Source organism: Anastrepha ludens, chromosome Y (genome assembly GCF_028408465.1).
Source record: "Anastrepha ludens isolate Willacy chromosome Y, idAnaLude1.1, whole genome shotgun sequence".
Taxonomy (NCBI): domain Eukaryota; kingdom Metazoa; phylum Arthropoda; class Insecta; order Diptera; family Tephritidae; genus Anastrepha; species Anastrepha ludens.
In genome coordinates, this window is record NC_071504.1 from 3421798 (window position 1) to 3436567 (window position 14770).

The window sequence follows — 14770 nt, forward strand, 5'->3', positions numbered from 1 at the left end:
TTTCCTTTTTCATTCGATTCCAACATTTGTTCATAGCCGAAAACATCGTTTGCAAACGAATTCATTTCCATATAGAATTGGTCAAAGAAAGCATTGCTCAATTGAATTGAAACATTATTTTCATAAATACTTAGGACCTTAACTAATGCACCTTGGTACATACATACCTAACGCAGATATTCATCGCGACCTTGACATCGATACTATTGATGAAACAATACAAAGCGCTAGCAGAAGACACATAAATAGACTATTAACGCATACAAATCCTATGATGAGAAGACTACCAAATAAAGAAAAATCTACCCAAAGTCGGCTTAACCGTCAAACACCAACAGATCTTGCAAAATCCTTGTAATCAATTGTCAACTAATCGTATATGTCATTGTTTGTTAACCACTTGTTTTTAAATAATATGTATATATTTCTTCTAAATGAGCTTGGGGCATTGGCCCTTCAATATTACTCTCATTCCATCTTTTTGTAAATCAAATTACTTATTGTCTAACGACAGGTGTAATATTTTATGGAAGAAATAAAAAAAAAATTTTCATTCGAATCATTTGAAATTTCTGTATACAATAACGAAAAATTCAAAAAACGTTGTACACATAAAATGAAAGTCGATTCGAAACTTACTTTAATCTAAGAATCGAGCAAGTTTTGTTTTGTACAATATTTTGATTTTTTCTTTTTTTTATATGAAGAAAATATTTAAAAGAAATTTTTTTTGCTAAAAACCTTCCCTTAGTGGATCCCTATAATATGAAAACAGAACGAATAAAATTGGCCTCGTATCGGCCTAAAAAAATGCGTACAAACGAACATCATTTCATATATATAGATGACTCTCATCATCAGTAAAAAAAAAATTTTGCGTTTTATAAAAATTTGGGACTGGTATCCGAAAAGTATGTTACACAAAACTTTTTTGCCTTCAGGCTTACTTGATATGTAGTAGTTTTAAAATGACAAAATGGTGCTCTTATAAAAGTTACCGTTATTTCGCAACCTATGAGTATGCTAAATGTAATTAATTTAAAATAGAATTTAATAGACAAATTGTAGCTTTCATCTTCAATAAAAGAAGTATTTTTCGCATTTTAGAAAAATTCTATGACTGGTATCCTAAAAGTATGCTAAATAGAAATGGTTTACCTCTAGTTTTACTTGAAATATATAAGACTAAGATATCAAAATACAGGTAGTGCTTTTATGCTGCTCAATAAAAAAAAAAAAAAAAATACCAGTCTAACGGTTAGACGGGATAGAAGTGAAACCTTCCGTAAGACAAACTGAGAGAGAATAAGACGAAAGCAGCATTAGGAGCGGGATAATTATAGGTTCATTATAATATTATATTGCTCTAAAGTTCATATTTTATTTTCTTCATTTTATTTCATTCATCCTCAATGTTTCCAATTTCAACAAATGATATGAGTGGCTTATGATAGATAAAATATGATACAAATGCTTTGGTTTCGATGTTGTCAAACAAAAAAATACCCAAACGGACCGAAGAAACAGACTTACAAATTTCTTCCATTTTCGTCTACTTGTATTCATATAAAAATGTATGTCTCTTCCCATCAAAGCTAAATGTATTAGTATATTTCTTTTTGTATTTATTTAATAATTTGGGCCGAAATCCCGCCGGTACTGCAATACCGGGCCAGGTGGAATAAGCCCCTAAAACACTCCGCCCATTTACAAAAAATCAGTTTAACATTTGTTGTCCTCCGATGGAGGATCTATCAGATGTTAAGCTGATAAGAACAGATAAAGTGGGCTTCAAGACCGTTTTGCACGTGAGGACATTTCCCTCGGGGTGATATATAAAAAAAAAAAAAAAAAATTCCGCACTATTTTCGAGAGTGACGGTTCAATAGATATATTAAAATCAGCTTAATATTTCTTGCCCTCCAATGGAGGATATATCTATCTATGTTAAGCTGATACTGTCTTAACTATAGCCAACAAACTACCTTGTCATTACATTTTCTAATACACCTTTTGAGAATTACACGCTCACAAAAATTAATGTACCAAATATTTATACCGATTCACTTAAACACGGCGAGCTGTTTGATTTCATGTTCGTGCCTGTGTATGTGCATTTGTGCGTTCATATCGCCAGCCTTGGCTGAGCACAGTAAGAAAATGTATTCGAGCGTATATATGTATGTATGTATGTACGTTAGTGTGTTTGTACGATTGTGCTCTGCGCTCAGCTTTCTGTCGATTTTACTGTGCGCTGCGCAGGTTGGGGTATTCTTGCAGAATGTAAAGATGATTCACACTGTCGACCGACTGGGTACAGTTGTCACAAGTGATGATATGTATAATTTTTATATAAAAAATTAAGGCGAATCTATTGAAGGTGGTAGCAATAACACAGCTGATTTGTTATTTTTTTCTTCCGCCGTGTACATTTGGATGTCAACACAAAATTGAATTACGAAACGTTTTACTTAGCTTAGTGTATGAATACCTTGGAAAAAATTCAATTTTCTTCTATAATCAATTTTAATAAAAAAAAACTGTTTTCAATAATGCAAGTTTCAAAAAAAAAAAAAAAAAAAAAAAAAAATTTCCTCAAATCACTCCCAACGATTCTAAAGAAGTTTTCACTTCAAAAATCATTCTTTTTACTGCTATCCTAAAAATATGCTACACAAAAACTTGTTGCCTCTAGATTTTGATATGGCCCTTCAATATCACTCTCATTCCGTCTTTTTGTAAATCAAATTACTTATTGTCTAACGACAGGTGTAATATTTTATGGAAGAAATAAAAAAAAAAAAAAATTTCATTCGAATCATTTGAAATTTCTGTATACAATAACGAAAAATTCAAAAAAAGTTGTACACATAAAATGAATGTCAATTCGAAACTTATATTACTTTAATCTAAGAATCAGGCAAGTTTTGTTTTGTACAATATTTTGATTTTTTCTTTTTTTTATATGAAGAAAATATTTAAAAGAAATTTTTTTTTGCTAAAAACCTTCCCCTAGTGGATCCCTATAATATGAAAAAAGAACGAATAAAATTGGGCTCGTATCGGCCCAAAAAAATGCGTACAAAGGAACATCATTTCATTTTTATATATATAGATAGACTAGGTCTTTAGGCAATACATATCCATTATATTTGAATAGGTTCAGAACCAATTATACCTGTAATGTTCCTACAGCTCGCACTCTGCATGGCCTCAATAAGATGTCGAATTCTCTCATATTAGGTTTTACATTATCGAAACTATATTTTGCTATATCTGCTCAATTAAATTGTAATTTAGATTTGGAAAACGATATTTTTGTAGTATGTAGTCAGTAACCGGCGGCCGCTGTAACAGAATGGGTTGGTGCGTGGTCGAATCTCGGCGAAACACCAAAATGAATAAATAATAAAAATAAAACTATCTGCCGTTCGAAGTCGGCTTGAAACTGTAGGTCCCTCCATTTGTGGATCTCTCCATTTGTGGTTCATCATCTCTCAAAAACATCTCTCCCATTAACCGTTATCATGGCCGCTAATAATTTCACTATCGAAACAAAAACAAAGGCCTTTACGCATTGCATTCTACGCTCACACTAGAAAAGCTTTTAAGAAAAACGATATGCTTATCATGTCGTATCCGTCGCCACGTATTTTTTGTATTTGCTTTACCTTCCGCACGTTTAGCTTAAATAAATAAATTTAATATAAATAATAAAATATAATATATAAACCAAATAAATAAATATAATATATAAACCAAATTGCATAGTTTTATTTTTATAAACAAAATGACGGAAAACCCCTCACTTGCTGAACCAATATTGTTTTATTTCACATTTTCAAGTGCGGCATGAACTAACTTTCAATTTTCTACATTGTGATTGCTTATATTGTAAAGTGTAACTAAATTTAAGTTGCCGGATGGATGTTTCTTTAGGCCACACCCTAATATTTAATGTACATTTTTAGCCACCCTAATGGTAACTGCGCCTACCGTTCTGACTGTTGCTAACCACCGTTTCCAGTCGCTGCAACGTGAAGGCCGTTAACCCTGGCATTTCCCCGCCGAACAGTTAAAACGTTTACCGTGTTAAACGTTGTTCGGCGAGGTTACTTTCACTTCAATTTTAATTGTAACTTTCACTGCGATTTTCGAATTCCAAGCATCAGGACGTGTCAGCCAGCTAAAAGGTAATTTATTATTAATTATAAATTATACTTAATATAATAATACATACATAATAATACGTAAGCAACGTATTTCTATAGGATATATATTTCTATGAACATATATATCTATTCTATGCATATATCTATGTATATACTGTAAATAAAATACTAATGACTATATACTGACACGCCTTTGTGCTTTTTATTTTTCTAAAATATGTCATCGGAGCGACCGTGGAGGCCCCACATTTCTGAACCGCCCATTGCGTCGCACTCCGATGATGACATGGTCCTTCGAGCCAGATAAAGATAAAGATTCCAATAATATGCCCAGTGCAACAGCTAACGCTGCGGGGGCAACTGCAGTGACAGCAGTTAAAAAAGAACATCAGCAGCAAAATTATGGGGTGACAGCAAAACCAAACAAATCAATAGTCAGCAGTAATGTAACACCAAAAGTCACCTCCACAGCGGCGGATAAATAATTGTTTATTTTCATAATCTTTTTTTTTAATACAAAAGCTTATTTAATATTGTTCGTTTATATTTTATCTTACCTTTATTTTACATAACGTATGTATTTTCTTGTAATTTTTGAGTATTTTCATAACTACAAACCGGCGCAAATTTAGCAGCACTCTAAGCGCGGACAAAAATTTGCATATATATAAAATACTGTAATTACACAAAGAAAGAGAAATAAGTGAAAATGATGAAAGGAGTGCAGTTGACATAAGTTCTGTTGAACCACAAGTGCAGAAAACTCTTCGGAAATAGACGATTATAACGATTTTGTGCCGGTGGTTTCACATCATCGACGTGATCGTAAAAAACCACGTAAGGAAAAACCAACCGGACGTGAACGACAAGGTGGAAATAATAACAATGGAAATGAAAAGCTCCCCGGCGGAGGAAATGGTGCTCGAGCTGGTGGTGGCAATGGTGGTGATGGTGGTGAGGGTGGAAAAAAACAGACATAACGTAACGGGTACTGTTGAAAAGGAAGGCGATAAAAGGTATACGTCGCGTGCACGTCAACGCGGCGGTAGCCCACGTAAAGGTGGACCTACTGGCGGAGCACCCAAGTCGCCAAAGGACCGGAAAGATACTTCGCTCAGTGCTAGCGTAGAGAATACAAACAGTGGAAATGAAGCAAAAAGTAGTGATGCCGAATCGCCAGCAGCTAGCGGTAATGGTGCTGCAGCAGCTCCAGCTCCTCAACTGAAGAAATACGTGGCTGCACCTCCACCGAAGGTCAACGCCTGGAAGATATCTAAACAATCATCCAGCAACAACACAACCACAACAGGTTCGACGCCTTTAGAAAAACGTGTTTTACAACCTAAAAAGCCGATTGCACAGCAACAATCACAGGAACCGAAAGTAGCCGACAATAATCCAGATAGTACTCAGGCGCATACTAATCGAATTGGTGATAGCAATCAAAATAACATTGAAAGCAGCGAAATCAGCACCACCAAAGTCGCAGCTCAAGACGAAGTTATAACAACAACAGCAGCAGCAGCGCCAATTTCTACACCAGCTCCAGCTCCAGCAGCAGCAGCAGCAGCATCGGCACCGACAAATACTGCTAAGCACTAACCAGACACAGCACCCGCTCCGGTTGTAAATAAGGGAAAGAGAGCCAATGAAAAGACCAGCGATTTCAGTAACATTGGTGATTGGGCCTATGTTAATTGGTGGTAAACCTACAAATAACGAATCGAAACGCTTAACGAAGCATAAACAGCGTTCAGTGAACGCAAACAATAAAGAAGAAAACACAACAGCAACAGCAGCACCCACAACATCAGCTCCCAATAACGCTAATCAAGCAGCTCCAACAGGCAGTGCTACCACAGGTGATAAACCGTCAACAAGTCAAACGTAAAATGAGCCTAGTAAATCTGGCAGTGGTGAAGGCAATAGTGGACCTTCGGCCACAAATGCCACAGCTGGCAACTCAAGCTCAGGATCAAATGGCACAGAGTTCAATATTTGGCTGGGTACTGACCGGGGTCTGCCCGTTAAATTAAACATTTTTATTTTGTATAGTACAGTTTATAAATCAATAAATTTGAATATAACAAATTTTACTTCTTTTTGTGTGCAATAACTATCCACGTACATAAAATTTCATCTTTACAGCATTTCAGACGTCACCAGCAGCCTCCGATACAATATACCGAACGTTGGCTGACACCTCCGTCCTAAAACAATGATTGCTTATTGCAAGGGGGCCGGCATGTTTAGGCCACACCCTAATATTTAATATACATTTTTAGCCACCCTAATGGTAACTGCGCCTACCGTTCCGATTGTTGCTAACCACCGTTTCCAGTCGCTGCAACGTGAAGGCCGTTAACCCTGGCATTTCCCCGCCGAACAGTTAAAACGTTTACCGTGTTAAACGTTGTTCGGCGAGGTTACTTTCACTTCAATTTTAATTGTAACTTTCACTGCGATTTTCGAATTTCAAGCATCAGGACGTGTCAGCCAGCTAAAAGGTAATTTATTATTAATTATAAATTATACTTAATATAATAATACATACCTACATAATAATACGTAAGCAACGTATTTCTATTGCATATATATTTCTACTAGCGTACCCTCGCCCGCTTCGCTAGACGATAAATTCAATGATTTGCTGAAAGAGAATACAATTAATACGAAACAAAGCAAATTCTTTGATACAATTTCATTCGAACTTTATTGTAACACTTTTTGGTAGACAACGTTTTTGGTTTTTTCATCTTTCGCGTGAATAATGACGATGGTTTGCCAACTCGTGAGCAAGCTACATACAATTGTCCATGAGAAAAAATTGGGTATTCTAAATTAATACCGCACATTTGTAGAGACTGTCCTTGCGCCTTATTAATTCTCATAGCGAAGGCAAGGCGAATAGGAAACTGCAAACGTTTGAAATCGAATGGTAAATCCGCCGGAATCAGTGAAATTCAGGGTATCAAAATGTCTTCTCCTTTGTACTTCCCTTTCAAAATTGTTGCTTCGATAACGTTACCCATTAGCTTCTTCACAGCGAGTCTGGTATCGTTGCAAAGTCGGGGCACATTACTATTGCGCAGCATAATAATCGGTGCTCCAATTTTTAATCGTAAATTATGAGGTGGTAAGCCTGGCAAATCGAGTGAGTTTAAGAATTCAGTTGGATAATTTACGACCTCATCTTGATCAGTAATAGTGTCCATTGACTTACTTATACGCAACTATGTCACCAGGTATTTGATCTAAAATAGCTGAATTTATATCATTGACGTCCTTATTTTTCCCAGCTAAAATTGCTCTTTCGCTGAGTCAATCATGCTTTTTGTAATGTTGAACTATGTTTGGAAATACACTCTGTATCAATGCCTCTTTAGACTGTGCAAAAGTGCAGAAATTGTTAGGCAATGTTATCATTCCTGTTGTTTTTGAAAAAAGGTTTATTTTTTTTGGTTAAAAAGTGTTTTTTGAAGTTTTGAAAAACACTTCGCTCTAACAAATTTCTTCTCAGTTAATTGCTGAAAATTAAATATTTTGAAAAAACTATTTTTTTTTTAATTTAATGTTTTTGAGAAAATTTTGTTCTTGAAAAAATTTCATACTTTTGTAAAAGTTTAAATTGATTTGTTAAAAAAGATTTTTTTCCGCTTTGAAAAACACCCCCTCGACAAAATGTATTCTCTATTAATAGTGGAATATGAAATACTTTGAAAACACCATTTTTTTTTTAATTTTGTTTGGTTTTCAGAAAATTTTGTTTTGAAAAAATTTCATACCCTTGAAAAAGTTTTATTTTATTTTATTTGTTTAAAATTTTTGAAATTTTTTTTTTTGTAATTTTAGAAAAACACCTCTTCGAAGAAATTTCTTTTATCTTTTTGAGGAAAATTTGGTTTTGAAAAAATTTCATGCTTTCGAAATTTTTTTATTTTACTTTATTTCTTCAAAATTTTTGAAAACAATTTTTTTTATAATTTTCGAAAAACACCCCTTTGAAAAAATGTTTTCTATGTGTCATAGAGGTATTCCATTAACTTTTAGGATTATAGTCAAATACTTACAAATATCTACGCTTTCACAAATAGCAACAATAAACAAATTTCCTCAAAACCAAAAAATTTACTTTTTTTCTAAAAAAATTCTAAACAAACAACGTAATAAATTTAGAATTTTGTGTTCACGAAAAAACAGTATTGTTTTTATTGTATTAACTGAAAACCAAAATGTTGCAAAAAATCAAAACAAAACTAAATTATTTTTTTGTGTTCATTTGGTCCATATGTTCCATAAAAAGTTGATATGGTAAATAATATGCAGGGTCTGATACACGCAAATTTCCATTGACCATTATAGCGACAAAATTATCAATCACCAATTCCAACAGGATTTCAAAATCAGAGTTGGAATGAGTTGTTGTGTGGTGTACTTCTGAAAAAATTAGAAATAAACAAAATAAATCTAAAAATTCGAATTCTAACTTTATCTTGTGTATGTTCTTATTACCTTGAAGCACCATTCATTTTAAATTTTCCAAGAATTTTTTTTATCATTTCGCGTTTCTTTCCTTTTTCATTCGATTCCAACATTTGTTCATAGCCGAAAACATCGTTTGCAAACGAATTCATTTCCATATAGAATTGGTCAAAGAAAGCATTGCTCAATTGAATTGAAACATTATTTTCATAAATACTTAGGACCTTAACTAATGCACCTTGGTACATACATACCTAACGCAGATATTCATCGCGACCTTGACATCGATACTATTGATGAAACAATACAAAGCGCTAGCAGAAGACACATAAATAGACTATTAACGCATACAAATCCTATGATGAGAAGACTACCAAATAAAGAAAAATCTACCCAAAGTCGGCTTAACCGTCAAACACCAACAGATCTTGCAAAATCCTTGTAATCAATTGTCAACTAATCGTATATGTCATTGTTTGTTAACCACTTGTTTTTAAATAATATGTATATATTTCTTCTAAATGAGCTTGGGGCATTGGCCCTTCAATATTACTCTCATTCCATCTTTTTGTAAATCAAATTACTTATTGTCTAACGACAGGTGTAATATTTTATGGAAGAAATAAAAAAAAAATTTTCATTCGAATCATTTGAAATTTCTGTATACAATAACGAAAAATTCAAAAAACGTTGTACACATAAAATGAAAGTCGATTCGAAACTTACTTTAATCTAAGAATCGAGCAAGTTTTGTTTTGTACAATATTTTGATTTTTTCTTTTTTTTATATGAAGAAAATATTTAAAAGAAATTTTTTTTGCTAAAAACCTTCCCCTAGTGGATCCCTATAATATGAAAACAGAACGAATAAAATTGGCCTCGTATCGGCCTAAAAAAATGCGTACAAACGAACATCATTTCATATATATAGATGACTCTCATCATCAGTAAAAAAAAAATTTTGCGTTTTATAAAAATTTGGGACTGGTATCCGAAAAGTATGTTACACAAAACTTTTTTGCCTTCAGGCTTACTTGATATGTAGTAGTTTTAAAATGACAAAATGGTGCTCTTATAAAAGTTACCGTTATTTCGCAACCTATGAGTATGCTAAATGTAATTAATTTAAAATAGAATTTAATAGACAAATTGTAGCTTTCATCTTCAATAAAAGAAGTATTTTTCGCATTTTAGAAAAATTCTATGACTGGTATCCTAAAAGTATGCTAAATAGAAATGGTTTACCTCTAGTTTTACTTGAAATATATAAGACTAAGATATCAAAATACAGGTAGTGCTTTTATGCTGCTCAATAAAAAAAAAAAAAAAATACCAGTCTAACGGTTAGACGGGATAGAAGTGAAACCTTCCGTAAGACAAACTGAGAGAGAATAAGACGAAAGCAGCATTAGGAGCGGGATAATTATAGGTTCATTATAATATTATATTGCTCTAAAGTTCATATTTTATTTTCTTCATTTTATTTCATTCATCCTCAATGTTTCCAATTTCAACAAATGATACGAATGGCTTATGATAGATAAAATATGATACAAATGCTTTGGTTTCGATGTTGTCAAAAAAAAATACCCAAACGGACCGAAGAAACAGTCTTACAAATTTCTTCCATTTTCGTCTACTTGTATTCATATAAAAATGTATGTCTCTTCCCATCAAAGCTAAATGTATTAGTATATTTCTTTTTGTATTTATTTAATAATTTGGGCCGAAATCCCGCCGGTACTGCAATACCGGGCCAACCCGTGGCACAGGTGGAATAAGCCCCTAAAACACTCCGCCCATTTACAAAAAATCAGTTTAACATTTGTTGTCCTCCGATGGAGGATCTATCAGATGTTAAGCTGATAAGAACAGATAAAGTGGGCTTCAAGACCGTTTTGCACGTGAGGACATTTCCCTCGGGGTGATATATAAAAAAAAAAAAAAAAAAAAAAATTCCGCACTATTTTCGAGAGTGACGGTTCAATAGATATATTAAAATCAGCTTAATATTTCTTGCCCTCCAATGGAGGATATATCTATCTATGTTAAGCTGATACTGTCTTAACTATAGCCAACAAACTACCTTGTCATTACATTTTCTAATACACCTTTTGAGAATTACACGCTCACAAAAATTAATGTACCAAATATTTATACCGATTCACTTAAACACGGCGAGCTGTTTGATTTCATGTTCGTGCCTGTGTATGTGCATTTGTGCGTTCATATCGCCAGCCTTGGCTGAGCACAGTAAGAAAATGTATTCGAGCGTATATATGTATGTATGTATGTACGTTAGTGTGTTTGTACGATTGTGCTCTGCGCTCAGCTTTCTGTCGATTTTACTGTGCGCTGCGCAGGTTGGGGTATTCTTGCAGAATGTAAAGATGATTCACACTGTCGACCGACTGGGTACAGTTGTCACAAGTGATGATATGTATAATTTTTATATAAAAAATTAAGGCGAATCTATTGAAGGTGGTAGCAATAACACAGCTGATTTGTTATTTTTTTCTTCCGCCGTGTACATTTGGATGTCAACACAAAATTGAATTACGAAACGTTTTACTTAGCTTAGTGTATGAATACCTTGGAAAAAATTCAATTTTCTTCTATAATCAATTTTAATAAAAAAAAACTGTTTTCAATAATGCAAGTTTCAAAAAAAAAAAAAAAAAAAAAAAAAAATTTCCTCAAATCACTCCCAACGATTCTAAAGAAGTTTTCACTTCAAAAATCATTCTTTTTACTGCTATCCTAAAAATATGCTACACAAAAACTTGTTGCCTCTAGATTTTGATATGGCCCTTCAATATCACTCTCATTCCGTCTTTTTGTAAATCAAATTACTTATTGTCTAACGACAGGTGTAATATTTTATGGAAGAAATAAAAAAAAAAAAAAATTTCATTCGAATCATTTGAAATTTCTGTATACAATAACGAAAAATTCAAAAAAAGTTGTACACATAAAATGAATGTCAATTCGAAACTTATATTACTTTAATCTAAGAATCAGGCAAGTTTTGTTTTGTACAATATTTTGATTTTTTCTTTTTTTTATATGAAGAAAATATTTAAAAGAAATTTTTTTTTGCTAAAAACCTTCCCCTAGTGGATCCCTATAATATGAAAAAAGAACGAATAAAATTGGGCTCGTATCGGCCCAAAAAAATGCGTACAAAGGAACATCATTTCATTTTTATATATATAGATAGACTAGGTCTTTAGGCAATACATATCCATTATATTTGAATAGGTTCAGAACCAATTATACCTGTAATGTTCCTACAGCTCGCACTCTGCATGGCCTCAATAAGATGTCGAATTCTCTCATATTAGGTTTTACATTATCGAAACTATATTTTGCTATATCTGCTCAATTAAATTGTAATTTAGATTTGGAAAACGATATTTTTGTAGTATGTAGTCAGTAACCGGCGGCCGCTGTAACAGAATGGGTTGGTGCGTGGTCGAATCTCGGCGAAACACCAAAATGAATAAATAATAAAAATAAAACTATCTGCCGTTCGAAGTCGGCTTGAAACTGTAGGTCCCTCCATTTGTGGATCTCTCCATTTGTGGTTCATCATCTCTCAAAAACATCTCTCCCATTAACCGTTATCATGGCCGCTAATAATTTCACTATCGAAACAAAAACAAAGGCCTTTACGCATTGCATTCTACGCTCACACTAGAAAAGCTTTTAAGAAAAACGATATGCTTATCATGTCGTATCCGTCGCCACGTATTTTTTGTATTTGCTTTACCTTCCGCACGTTTAGCTTAAATAAATAAATTTAATATAAATAATAAAATATAATATATAAACCAAATAAATAAATATAATATATAAACCAAATTGCATAGTTTTATTTTTATAAACAAAATGACGGAAAACCCCTCACTTGCTGAACCAATATTGTTTTATTTCACATTTTCAAGTGCGGCATGAACTAACTTTCAATTTTCTACATTGTGATTGCTTATATTGTAAAGTGTAACTAAATTTAAGTTGCCGGATGGATGTTTCTTTAGGCCACACCCTAATATTTAATGTACATTTTTAGCCACCCTAATGGTAACTGCGCCTACCGTTCTGACTGTTGCTAACCACCGTTTCCAGTCGCTGCAACGTGAAGGCCGTTAACCCTGGCATTTCCCCGCCGAACAGTTAAAACGTTTACCGTGTTAAACGTTGTTCGGCGAGGTTACTTTCACTTCAATTTTAATTGTAACTTTCACTGCGATTTTCGAATTCCAAGCATCAGGACGTGTCAGCCAGCTAAAAGGTAATTTATTATTAATTATAAATTATACTTAATATAATAATACATACATAATAATACGTAAGCAACGTATTTCTATAGGATATATATTTCTATGAACATATATATCTATTCTATGCATATATCTATGTATATACTGTAAATAAAATACTAATGACTATATACTGACACGCCTTTGTGCTTTTTATTTTTCTAAAATATGTCATCGGAGCGACCGTGGAGGCCCCACATTTCTGAACCGCCCATTGCGTCGCACTCCGATGATGACATGGTCCTTCGAGCCAGATAAAGATAAAGATTCCAATAATATGCCCAGTGCAACAGCTAACGCTGCGGGGGCAACTGCAGTGACAGCAGTTAAAAAAGAACATCAGCAGCAAAATTATGGGGTGACAGCAAAACCAAACAAATCAATAGTCAGCAGTAATGTAACACCAAAAGTCACCTCCACAGCGGCGGATAAATAATTGTTTATTTTCATAATCTTTTTTTTTAATACAAAAGCTTATTTAATATTGTTCGTTTATATTTTATCTTACCTTTATTTTACATAACGTATGTATTTTCTTGTAATTTTTGAGTATTTTCATAACTACAAACCGGCGCAAATTTAGCAGCACTCTAAGCGCGGACAAAAATTTGCATATATATAAAATACTGTAATTACACAAAGAAAGAGAAATAAGTGAAAATGATGAAAGGAGTGCAGTTGACATAAGTTCTGTTGAACCACAAGTGCAGAAAACTCTTCGGAAATAGACGATTATAACGATTTTGTGCCGGTGGTTTCACATCATCGACGTGATCGTAAAAAACCACGTAAGGAAAAACCAACCGGACGTGAACGACAAGGTGGAAATAATAACAATGGAAATGAAAAGCTCCCCGGCGGAGGAAATGGTGCTCGAGCTGGTGGTGGCAATGGTGGTGATGGTGGTGAGGGTGGAAAAAAACAAACATAACGTAACGGGTACTGTTGAAAAGGAAGGCGATAAAAGGTATACGTCGCGTGCACGTCAACGCGGCGGTAGCCCACGTAAAGGTGGACCTACTGGCGGAGCACCCAAGTCGCCAAAGGACCGGAAAGATACTTCGCTCAGTGCTAGCGTAGAGAATACAAACAGTGGAAATGAAGCAAAAAGTAGTGATGCCGAATCGCCAGCAGCTAGCGGTAATGGTGCTGCAGCAGCTCCAGCTCCTCAACTGAAGAAATACGTGGCTGCACCTCCACCGAAGGTCAACGCCTGGAAGATATCTAAACAATCATCCAGCAACAACACAACCACAACAGGTTCGACGCCTTTAGAAAAACGTGTTTTACAACCTAAAAAGCCGATTGCACAGCAACAATCACAGGAACCGAAAGTAGCCGACAATAATCCAGATAGTACTCAGGCGCATACTAATCGAATTGGTGATAGCAATCAAAATAACATTGAAAGCAGCGAAATCAGCACCACCAAAGTCGCAGCTCAAGACGAAGTTATAACAACAACAGCAGCAGCAGCGCCAATTTCTACACCAGCTCCAGCAGCAGCAGCAGCAGCATCGGCACCGACAAATACTGCTAAGCACTAACCAGACACAGCACCCGCTCCGGTTGTAAATAAGGGAAAGAGAGCCAATGAAAAGACCAGCGATTTCAGTAACATTGGTGATTGGGCCTATGTTAATTGGTGGTAAACCTACAAATAACGAATCGAAACGCTTAGCGAAGCATAAACAGCGTTCAGTGAACGCAAACAATAAAGAAGAAAACACAACAGCAACAGCAGCACCCACAACATCAGCTCCCAATAACGCTAATCAAGCAGCTCCAACAGGC

General features: G+C 34.4%; 2 pseudogenes; both read right to left on the reverse strand.

Moving 5' to 3' along the window:
- Window positions 1–1635: 1635 nt before the first annotated feature.
- Window positions 1636–1802, reverse strand: LOC128870622 (U2 spliceosomal RNA; annotated as a pseudogene).
- Window positions 1803–10370: 8568 nt separating this feature from the next.
- LOC128870621 (U2 spliceosomal RNA) lies at window positions 10371–10552 on the reverse strand (annotated as a pseudogene).
- Between the last annotated feature and the right edge of the window lie 4218 nt (window positions 10553–14770).